The sequence below is a fragment of the Leopardus geoffroyi genome, chromosome B3 (assembly GCF_018350155.1).
Source record: "Leopardus geoffroyi isolate Oge1 chromosome B3, O.geoffroyi_Oge1_pat1.0, whole genome shotgun sequence".
In the NCBI taxonomy this organism is placed as follows: Eukaryota; Metazoa; Chordata; class Mammalia; order Carnivora; family Felidae; genus Leopardus; species Leopardus geoffroyi.
In genome coordinates this window covers 908,876-920,724 of record NC_059337.1, presented here as the reverse complement: position 1 = coordinate 920,724, position 11,849 = coordinate 908,876, and the positions used below count along the sequence as shown (strand labels likewise).

The 11,849-nt window shown below is 64.3% G+C and overlaps 1 pseudogene; it reads left to right on the top strand.

The window, feature by feature from the left end:
- The first annotated feature begins 6,297 nt into the window (after positions 1-6,297).
- On the top strand, positions 6,298-7,616 carry LOC123582392 (annotated as a pseudogene).
- Positions 7,617-11,849: the final 4,233 nt, after the last annotated feature.

Here is an 11,849-nt window from a genome sequence, read left to right as displayed (position 1 = left end):
TGACTGGAAGGCAAGACCACGGTTTTCCTGGCCCGCGGCCGGGCTCGGCACTCCGCGCCCAAAGTGACAGGGGCACAAGAGCGGAGACCCAGATCCTCGCACCGAGGCGGCTGTCGGGCCATCCCGTGAGGGACGAGGGATGTGGGCGAAGGAAGTAAATCAGAAGCCAAGAGGAACTTCCAAGAAGGAAAGGATGTCACCGGAAAGAGGTCATGACAGACCCGGTCTCTTCCCTTTATTTTATCCGTCTGGGATCTGCCGCAGGGGAGCACGCACCGTGACAACCCTGCGAGCACGTTGGGGTGACGTATGATTACGCTTCCGGGCGGCCTGGAAACCAGCTGACCAAATCTAACCCAAGACTCTGGAATGCAGGCGGCTGTCACCCGGCAGGAGGTGAGAGACGGGGCCGCCACGAAGGTGTGGAAGCCACACACCCTGCGGAGTCTGGCGCTGTGCTGCCCAGGCGGCATGATGCCGTCGGGATCCGAGACCCCTCCGGATCAAACCCACCCCTCACAGCTGGTTATCGGTGCCCAACCGTCACTCAGGGGAGTATCTCCCTCGTTACATCCACGCAGGGACAGGCAGTCTCTGACCGGCTCACGGCGTCTGCAGGAACGGGGAGAGGAAACAGGGAGGCCCTGCTGTAGACAGGAGCCGAGGGCATCCGCGTGACCCTGGTCCCCCCTGCCCGCTTATAAAGGGAAGCCTGACATCTGACAGTCTCCCGGATGCCCAGGAAACCCCGGGTGCAGAAGGCTGCCTGGGGGGACAGGTGAGTGGGGCAGCTCCACCGCCTGGGCTGGGAGCCCCGATGGGGCCGCAGGTAGGGCCGGCCAGGACCTGCCCTCTCTGTGGGCAGGCAGGGGCGGCCCGCGGGCCCTGGAGGGAGCGGAGGAAAGGCGCGGACACAGCAGAGCAGGGTGTGGTCTGGGGAGCGTCCAGGTCAGATGCTGGGTCACCATCACCCGCCCCTGGGAAATGAGACATCCGAACGGCAGAGTCAGTGGGCAATTTCGGGCCGACGGGTTGACGAGGCGGCCAGCCAGGAGCTGGGGCGGCGCCTGAGATGCTCACAGAGCCAGGGCTGGGTGGACTCATCGCGGTAGAATGCTCAGCACGGAGCCGGCCCCCGGGGCAGAGACAGCTGGTGCCTTCCTCCTCGCCCTCCTCCGTCCCCCACTCGGTGCCCTGCGCGAGGGGGGCACTCGGGGCGGGTGGGCCTTGGAAGGGGCCGCGGGGGTCCCCTCAGGGGCCGGCGAGCCCAGACGGTGGCCTCAGCTGGCGGAGGTCTGCAGAGTCCCCGGCTCAGCCACCAACCTCAGAGCACGGGGGCTGACCTGCTTTCCTCTGTCACCGGCGTGTACCTGGGCGGCTCTGCTTTTCATTTGTCTTTGGCTTCCCCACATCACTGGGAGACCGGATGCATGTGCCAAGCGTGGGCCCTCTGGGTTGTCTGAACGTGAGCATACTCCAGAGAGGAAGCTCCTAGAATTCAGGAGCCCTGGATGCCCTTGCGGTTCGCCGGGAAAGCAGGCCCCTCAGAGAGCGGGGCGGAGACCTTCGCCCCCACACACACAAGTTTCGTGAAATTTCGGGGAATTCACAAAATCCCCGGCCACGGATCCCTGGACCGCGCATGAAGGGCCTTGGCCCAGCCCCTCAGCGTTGCAGGAGGAGATGCTGAGGGGATGCAGAGGGGAGGGGAGCTGGCCGAGATCACACAGGGCTAGTGGCAGGCCGGCAGGAAGGGGGCGTGGGCGGCGCTAGCTGCCATAGCCCCCTCCTCTCCACTAGGTGGCGCTTGTGCCATGTGTTACTGGTGTCCCGGCCAGAACGCCTCCAAACTGGGTGATCCAACTACCTGCCCTCCTGTTACAGACGGGGAAACCGAGGCCGAGAGAAAGCGAAAGACTCCTTGAGTTTCCTGAGCAGTTATCTTCCTCCTGTATGATAGTTCCCCATCAAATCTGTTTCCACACTGGAATGTTGGGTGTCATGGCAGCTCCTTGGGGACGGGACGGAGGGGGGGCGGGGCCAGGGCTGACCCCGGACCGGCACACTAAGTGATCGAGGCGTGGGTCCCTGCGCCCCTCACCTCGTGCTGCCACCCGACCAGCCCCTTTTTACCTGTCTACATACTGGGCTTCCACTGGGCTTTGTTCATCCGAACAAGGGATTCTGTGGCGAAAACAGTTTGAGGACCCGTGTCCCGGGTGGGCTCCGGGGGTGCCCTGGCCCGGGAACCCCACAGCTCCGCGCCAGGAACACGTGGACGTTTCCAAACTGGCAAAGGCACGTGGCCCTCTGATCACACGGAGACATCCTGGGAGGCAGCCAGCCAGCAGGAGCAGGCTTCCCGACTTCAGGGTCCGCTCGCTCAGCAAACCAGCTACACGCGTTACCTGAGCACCTGCTCTGTACCAGCGTTGGCTGAACACCTACCCGGTATCAGCCCTGTTAGCTGAGCACCTGCTCTGTCCCGGCCCTGTTTGCTGAGCACCTGCCTGGCATCAGTCCTGTTAGCTGAGCACCTGCTCGGATGCTGTGTTTGCTGAGCATAATCTCACGTCTGCTATTTCATCAGCTTCTCCCAGCATTCAGCACTGTCTGCAAGGATAATCTTCGCATTATGGAGGGGAACCCAGAGGCTCAAATCATGTTCGAGAGAGAAACATGAGCCAGATGTTCCCCGGGATGAAATTATTCTGGACTCCCGGTCTCTCCAGAGGAACCCTAGAAATGGAAGACAGAATTGCAGGCGCCCCTACCCCCCACCCCCAGGCTCATACCCGTGGCCCCTTCACTGCCCCTGCCCCTCGGGGACACCTCTCCATCCCCCCCCCCAACACACACACAGGCTCAGTCCTTTCCTCCCTGGCCATCCCCAGCCTTTCTCTTCCTGGCACCAGCCGGACTCCGACAGATGAGGACCCCAGACGCCTGCTGCCTGGATCGGACAGCGTGCAGGCAAACCCCCCTCCCCTGCTCCCCAACGCCCGCAGGCCCACCACCGAGCGTGTTGATACTTGGGGCTGAAGACTCCCCCCGTGGAAAAACTGGAAGCCCGGGAAGGCACCCAGTGTCATCAAAAGTGAGGCATTTGAACCCCACAGTGAATGAGTACCCAGTCTTTTCCAGAGAGCAAGGAGAGAAGAGAGAAATCCTATGCTCCGGCACCTGGGGCGGCCAACCCCCCCTCCCCTCCCCTCCCCTCCCTTGCCTGCTGGCAGTGCTCTCACCCCCGGACGCTCGCATTTCCAGGTGTCCCCTCCGGCCAGGCCGGGTGCTGGGTGCGGCTAGCCAGATCTGCGAGATGCTCTTGTCCCCTCCGGGAAGGCGGGAACGAAAGCACAGCACCAGTGGGGGGGCGTGAGGGGCGTTTGGGGCAGGTGCCCCGCGGTCCTGCGGGGGCCGGAGCATTCCCTCTACCGGGGAGTCCGCCAGGTTATCTAAACAGGGAGATGGGCCTGGCGCTCGGGCGGTTGAGGGCGTGCTCCCGGCAGGGGGAGCGGGAAACTTCTGCAAGTAAGAGAACGCAAAGCCAAGATTGAGGACAAAATCTAACAGTGATTCGGAATGAGGAGAGAAACCACGACAAATCCAGTATTTCAGAGCCCGGAGACATTACCAAGTTCAGGAAAGTCAGAAAAAGAACATCATATTTTGATTAACAGAATGCCTGGCTTCTACCTAAAATACTCGCCTCCTGTATTTTTTGTACGCATAACCTTTGACGGCCTCTGCATGTGACAATGAGCCGGTGGGCCGTGCGATTGGCTTTTTTTTTTTTTTTTTTTTTTTTTTTTTTGGTAGAGAGAATAACAAGATGAATCGGTCTTTCCTCCAGCCGGATGGATCAGAAAAAAGTGTTGTCGTGATAATGTCACCACCTATTATTGGTGAAGTCAAGTACATTTTTAGGATGGTTACCGATTTCGGAAAACCACTGTCAAGGAACTTTCACATGTGAACTGTAAGATTTCAAGGCACTTCAAAGGGGTTGTTTTTTTTTGGGGGGGGGGTGGGGGGAGAGGGTTACAAGGATTTGTCTTAAATGCTCCTTAAACTGATGGTGCCGTTGACTTTGTGACCAAAGTGTTTGGCGGGCAGCACGCTATAATACGTTTTACGCTGTCTTCGTCGATGCTCGTATTTGTTCCAAATTAGCAGGAAGTTTCAGTCTTTTCCAAGCAGGGTGACAGGACGGCTCCCTTCGCGGTCGAACCTTCCGAGAACCGCTATCCGCACTGAAAATGCAGTTGTTGCTCTCAGTGAATCGGGGAGCTCACTCCTCAGCACGGGTCGCTTGCTGTCCGTTTCGCTGCCCACGTTTGAAGCTTTTGCCCCGTATCCCGCTCGTCTTTACTTGAACAGCCTCTCCCCTCTCTAGCGAATAAGCTGAATGGCCTCAGAAGAAGGATTCCCTCGTACCGTCTGAGTCAGGAGTCTGTGGTTTCTCATTCGTTCTGTGGAAACATTCCAACACGTCCCTCCAAGCTACAGTTACGATGGTGGATTTGAGCTTAAAGACTTTTCGAGTAACCTTTGCATGTTGTGTCAGTGTTTGAGATCGTCCTCTAACTCGAAATGTAGGTGTATGTTCCTTAAAACACCGCGAGAACACGCTGCGCGGCATTTTGGGGCTCCAGCGAGGCGGGCATGAGTTGGGGGGGGGAGCCATGGCGGGGTCTGTGGGAGCCGCCCCTGTGCTGGAGGGGCTTCGAGTAAGACCCCCATGGCCCCTCGCTGTCGTGACCCAGAAGCGCAGGCCAGGGTCGTACCACAGTGGGACGTGTCAGGGGCATCTCCAATTACAGGGACGCGAGCGTCAGTGTGACGGGAGGGCCTCCGAGCCGGAAGAGCCAGGGGGCTTAGACAAGTGCGGGCAGGATATCTTACTTTGGCAAATTTCTAAATGACTTATTGTCACATAAACACATTGCCAAGGCCCCTTGCAGGGCCTTGGACGGGACCGTGCCGGAGAGGCCCGAAGGCTGACGTTCTTTAGCCTCCTGTAAATCCATTTGGGGTATGAGAAGGGGTCTGTTGGATGGAAAGCAAAGAGAATTCCAGGCGGCAGCACGAGCAAAGACAAGGTAGCCAATACATCCAGTGCAGCTCGGGAGTCGGCAGGCTGGGGAGAGAGATGCAGGTCAGATCACCAAACGTCTGTGCTCCGCCTGAGGAGGTTAGACCACGCCCAGCTCAGGTGGCCAACATGGTGGTCCCACGTTATACACACTTCCCCTCCATTCTTAAGGGGCTTTTTCCTGTCTTTTCCTTCCTTCCTTTGCAACATCCTTGTAACATTTTTTTTAGAGTTCTGGCCAAATCCAAGATGGGAAGCATGGGAGCAGGGCCTGAGGAGAGCTGCCCTTTGAGGGCAGGATTTGAGAAGTGTGCAGAGTCCGGCGCCCTCCCCCCAGTGACCTCTGCTCGCCCTCTCCGTAGGTGTGGGGAGTGTCCCCCGCTTGGACAGTGCGGTTCCCGACAGCGACACTGGAAGCCCGGAAGCAGAGAGCAAGTCTGCGCACGGAGCAAGGCCTTGCCCCCCCGGGGCGGGGGCTCCGGGCTCCGCCAGCCACTGGTGCCACCTTGGGCTCGTCCTGATTCAAACCCCACCCCTGCGAGGCAGCCAGGCGGTCACTGTTATGCCTTGTCCCCTCACTGAGGGAACCGAGGCCCGCGGGGGTCGGACGAGTCACTGGGGATAGGCTTACAGGGCCCAGCGGCCAGGACTCAGTCTCGGGGCCCGAGAGCGGCCCATCCTAGCAGTTGTCACGGGACAGCCTGTCTTGGGGAGGCTGGAGGTCTGGGATCAAGGTGGAACGCGTGCTCCCCTTGAGGCTCCAAAAACACTCCCTCCTTCCGGCCCCCCACTCCCTCCTCCCGACCCCCACTCCCTCCTTCCGACCCCCACTCCTTCCTCCCACCCCCCCCCCACTCCCTCCTCCCGGCCCCCCCACTCCCTCCTCCCACCCCCCACTCCCTCCTCCCGGCCCCCCCACTCCCTCCTCCCGGCTCCCCCACTCCCTCCTCCCGGCCCCCCCACTCCCTCCTCCCGGCCCCCCCACTCCCCTCTTCCCAGCCCCCCACTCCCTCTTCCCAGCCCCCCACTCCCTCCTCCCGACCCCCACTCCCTCCTTCCGACCCCCACTCCTTCCTCCCACCCTCCCACTCCCTCCTCCCGGCCCCCCCACTCCCTCCTCCCACCCCCCACTCCCTCCTCCCGCCCCCCACTCCCTCCTCCCGACCCCCACTCCCTCCTCCCGACCCCCACTCCTTCCTCCCACCCCCCCACTCCCTCCTCCCGGCCCCCCCACTCCCTCCTCCCACCCCCCACTCCCTCCTCCCCGGCCCCCCCACTCCCTCCTCCCACCCCCCACTCCCTCCTCCCGGCCCCCCCACTCCCTCCTCCCGCCCCCCACTCCCTCCTCCCACCCCCCACTCCCTCTTCCCAGCCCCCCACTCCCTCCTCCCGACCCCCACTCCCTCCTTCCGACCCCCACTCCTTCCTCCCACCCTCCACCTCCCTCCCCCCCCCCCCCCACCCCCCCCCCCCCCCCCCCCACTCCCTCCTCCCCCCCCCCACTCCCTCCTCCCCCCCACTCCCTCCTCCTCCCGGCCCCCCACTCCCTCTCCCCCCACTCCCCCCGCCCGACCCCCACTCCCTCCTTCCGACCCCCACTCCCTCCTCCCGACCCCCACTCCCCTCCTTCCGACCCCCACTCCTTCCTCCCACCCCCCCCCTCCCCCTCCCCCCCACTCCCTCCTCCCACCCCCCACTCCCTCCTCCCGGCCCCCCCACTCCCTCCTCCCGCACCCCCACTCCCTCCTCCCCCCCCCCCCACTCCCTCCTCCCGGCCCCCCCCCCCCCCAGCCCCCCACTCCCTCCTCCCCACCCCCCACTCCCTCTTCTCCCCCCCCTCCCCCCTCCCCCACTCCCTCCCCACCCCCCCTCACTCCCTCCCCCCCACTCACCCCTCCTCCCCCCCCCCCCCTCCCCCCCCCCCACCCCCCCCCCCCTCCCCCCACTCCTTCCTGGCCCCCCCACTCCCTCCTCACTCCCCCACTCCCCCCCCCCCACTCCCCTCCTCCCACCCCCCCCACTCCTCCTCGGCCCCCCACTCCCCCCCCCCCCCCCCCCCCCCCTCCTCCCTCCTCCCCCCCCCTCCCTCCTCCCGGCCCCCCCACTCCTTCCTCCCCCCCCCCCCTCCCTCCCTCCCCCCCCCCACTCCCTCCTCCTCCCCCCCACTCCCTCACCCCCCCCCCACTCCCTCCTCCCGGCCCCCCCACTCCCTCCTCCCGGCCCCCCCACTCCCTCCTCCCACCCCCCACTCCCTCCTCCCGGCCCCCCCACTCCCTCCTCCCGGCCCCCACTCCCTCCTCCCCCCCCCCCCCCCCCCCCCCCCCCCCCCTCCCTCCCCCCTCCCCCCCCCCCCCCCTCCTCCCCCCCCCCCCCCCCCTCCTCCCCCCCCCCCCCCCTCCTCCCCCCCCCCTCCCTCCTCTTCCCCCACTCTCCCTCCTTCCGACCCCCACTCCTTCCTCCCCACCCTCCCACTCCCTCCTCCCCCCCCCCCCCTCCCTCCTCCTCCCCCCCCCCACTCCCTCCTCCCACCCCCCACTCCTTCCTCCCGGCCCCCACTCCCTCCTCCCGGCCCCCCACTCCCTCTTCCCAGCCCCCCACTCCCTCCTCCCGACCCCCACTCCCTCCTTCCGACCCCCACTCCTTCCTCCCACCCTCCCACTCCCTCCTCCCGGCCCCCCCACTCCCTCCTCCCACCCCCCACTCCTTCCTCCCACCCCCCCACTCCCTCCTCCCGGCCCCCCCACTCCCTCCTCCCACCCCCCACTCCTTCCTCCCGGCCCCCACTCCCTCCTCCCACCCCCAGCTTGCAGCAGCTCCATGACTACCTCTGTCTTCTCATCCCGCCTCTCCCCTCCTTATAAGGACATCTCGCTGGACTGAAAGTCCTTCCTAGATCCGGGGCGCCTCACCTCGAGATCCTTAACTGAGAACACCTGCAAAAACCCTACTTCCGTATCAGGTCACGTTCTGAGGTTCCCGGCGGATGTATATTTGGGGGACCCTATTCAACTGCCCACAGGCACAGCCTTCAAAGCTGACGATGGCACCGTTCGCCCACACAACAGTCCTGAGCCCAGTGCTCGGCCACCTGCCCGTGGGCGCCCTCTGTGCGTGCCTGTGGGGTGTGGGACACAGAGGGGTCTCGGCACGGGAGAGCCTCCCTCCCGGCCCTTCCCTCCCATGGAGCACGGCCTGCATCATGAGGAGTCTGGAAGATATCCCTCACAAACAAGCCGGGGCCTGGGACATGGGCCGGAAGGGCAAAGCTGGGGGTACTGGGGGCCGGAGGGGCGAAGCCGGGGTGCTGGGGGCCGGAGGGGCAAGGCCTGGGGTGCTGGGGCCGGAGGGGCGAAGCCGGGGTGCTGGGGGCCGGAGGGGCGAGGCCTGGGGTGCTGGGGCCGGAGGGGCGAAGCCGGGGTGCTGGGGGCCGGAGGGGCAAGGCCTGGGGTGCTGGGGGCCAGAGGGGCAGCAAAGCTATGTGGTTGCCGCCCACCAATACCTGATGGGGTGGGGGGGGAACCCCGTGGGCACTACAGAACACACACAGTGTTTGGCACGAGACAAAGAAGCTTCCAGAGATGTGGTGACCCCCGTCTGCCTGTCCCCGGAGGGTGGCTGCTCCCAGAGACCCCACTCTCAGCCCCGGTTCTCACTGAGCACCCCGGGGTCCACCACGTGGTCTGGATGCAGCAGATGTGTCTGGGGGCTCCCCGCTCCTCCTGCCCTGAGCTCCGGGTCCAGGGGCCACTGTCTGCTGAGATGCCACCAGCCATGCTCACAAGGATTGAGAGCATCGTTCCGTGCTCCCTCCTGTCTGGACCGATCCTCCCCCCAGTCTGGGCCAGTCCTCCCTCCCATCTGGGCCAGCCTTCCCTCCTCCTCTGCTGCCCAGACAACGGGGTTTCTCACGTTCATACGGCGTGCCAGGGAATTCTCTGTTGTGGGCGTCCGTCCTGGGAGCCATGGGGTGATGGTGGGAGCACCCCACAGTCCCCTGATGATAACCTACACCATCTCTAGCTATGACCAAATGTCCCCCAAGGGCAACATCGCCCTGGTTGAGGCCTCCAGGCCCCCTCAACCCACCTGCCTTCCTCACCGCCTTCCACTTGGTCCCACCTGCTTGACTCCCGACTCAGGCCCGACGTCTCAGCACCAACGGTGGGGTCTTCCCCTTCCACCCCAACTATCAGAACAGTCCCCTAATTACTCCGAGGACACTCAGTCTGGCCCGCCCCCCTTCCACTGAATCCAGTTTCTATCCTGCCCCCAGATCTGCCTGAGGCAAAGCCTGCCCATGATGCTGTCCTTAAAAGGCTTAGCTGGCTTCTAATTCCAACCAGGTGGACTCAAAGCTGAACCGGTCCTGCCACGCCCACTAGAACTTTCAGAGATGATGGGGCTGCTGGGTGCGGCCCCTGCTGTCCAGCACGGTGGCCCCGGAACCCCTGACGTGGGCTCGTGGCACTGAGGAACTGAGGGTTTCATTTTACGTACAGGTAATTAATTTATCAGACAGAGCACGTCTACATATCCAACTCGGCTTGCGTTTCCTCACATGATCGTGTAGATTACCAGCTACCCACTTGGTGCTAGACTCAGCTGTTAATCTCTAAGGCATCACCCAGGCAGTCAGAATCTCCGGGGTGGGACCCGGGCCTTAAGCTCCTCGGTGACCCCACAAGCTGTAGGGTTGGGAACCTTGGGCCGGGCCCTGCTCACCTCCCCGCCCCTCACGCACACCCTCCCAGCCCCAAACGATTCAGCCACGCGCCTACGATCCGAGGTCATCTGTGTCTCTGTGCTCTGATCCACGACCCGGTCCCTGTGTCCGGAAGGCACTCCACCACCCTGTTTGAGAGGACACCCAGGTCCGTGGGTTAGGGGCCTCGCCTGGATGGTGGTCTCGTGAAGCAATTTAGGGGATGAGGGTTTGGATGGCGAGTGGTCTTGGGCGGGGAAGGAGTGAGTCCCCCGGGAAAGCCAGGTGGGGGCCCTGAGCCCTTTTCACCCCGGGACGGGACAGGGCAGCTCAGGGAGCCAGCGCTCAGGTGACAGACGAGGGCCTGGCGGCTCAGACGGCTAACGGGTGTCGGTGCGGGAACTGAACTCGGCAAGAAGCTGGTGCCAGAGCCCGCCGTCTGGTTGGCCCTCCGGGAGCTCAGCACAGTGGGGTTCCTCTGTCTGCGGTGCAGGTGGAGACACAAGGAAGTGGGCTGAACTGGCCCGGACATCACAGCAGGACGGGTGGGAGGGCAGGGCTCAGAATCAAGGCTGACCCCAAAGCTGGGCTCTTCACGAAGCTGACGTGAGCTGTTTACAAAGAAGGGGGACCTTTTGGAGGGCAGCTCAGCAAAGGGACCAAGGTTTCTGACTTTGTCACCCAACCCCCGTCGCCACGGTCTCTGCTCCTGGCCACTAATCACCACTATTAATTTCTACTGTCGCCGGCTCCTTGGATGTCTTCCTTTATGTCTATCGGCCCTGGGGCCAAGCGGCAGTTCAGAGAGGGGGCGGCTAAGCCGCTGCAAAGGCCCCGGGGCGGTCACCTGCCAGCCCGGGGCCAGGCCCCGGGACTGCTCCGTGAGTGTAAATCCCGCAGCAACCTCGCCTGGGGCGGATCTGATGGAGGCTGGCCAGAAAGAGCCCACTGTCAGCCCAAACACTTAGTGCCAGACTGTGGCAGAGCGCTGGAACCGGGGGTCAGGGGACCTCGGTCCAGTGTCCACGGCTGAGGAGTCTGTGTCCCACCACGAACCACCGCCAGGCTTGAGCTCCTGCCCGGCCTTGGGATTTGGCACCTGCTCCCGGCTTTGGGGGAGGGAGCAGGGAGGGCATCTGCGCAGAGGGCTCACCTCCAGACCAGCTGAGAAGCAGGTGCTTTATGGGGACCGTGCGCGAGCCGAGCACAGCCCGGGTGCGGGCTCCAGGGGAAGGAGGCTGCCAGGCTCGGGGCTCCCGAGGAAACGTGGCCTCCACAGCACCCACCTTCCCGCCGCCCTCCCGGGGTGGCTGGATGAGCAAAGTGCGTTCCTGGGGCCAGACGCCCTCAGTCCAAAGAGTGGAAGGGAGGTGCAGGAGGTGGAACTCTGTGCGGCCTTAGGCTGGCCTGGAAGGAAGGAAAAACCAAAGACAGTGCTGAACCAGGAGCCCGTGACTCACCACGTCCTCAGCTGCCCTGCGGGGGCCCTGGGGCTCGGTCAGGGTAGGGCCCGGGGGAGGCCCACGCAGGGCCACAGCGACCACGGCCGGGCGGCCAAGGAGGGAAAGTGGGGAGCATCCCGGGACAGAGGTCACCTGCTCCCCCGGCATGGGGCCACGTCCGCCCGACTCCGGAAGGGACTGCCAGGACACCTTCCAGAGCCCACCAGGCAGGCAGCTGGCAGAGGGGTGGGGGCGCGGGGGCACCAGAGCGGGTGCAACCCCACAAGAGCTGGGAAGAACGATGCACCCAAATCGAAACAGGGGATCCAAAACCAGAACCCCGGGCCTGCGAGCAGGTCCATGCGAGGCCTGGGGCTCTGGGCTCTGAGGTCAGTGTGACCCCGGGAAGGACTCCGGCAGGGGTGGCCACGGCCGGGGCAGGGGGTCCAGGGGCCTGTGGTGTCTGTTTGGCTGGGGGATGCATCCTCCTCTAGGAGCTGGGTGGCCGAAAGGGGCTCCTGTCACCTCCCCCCGGAAACAGCGGCCCCTCCTGCGTGAGCAGGGAGGGGTCAGCAGGGGTGGGCCGGGAGGGAAACGCCTCAAAGGCCCG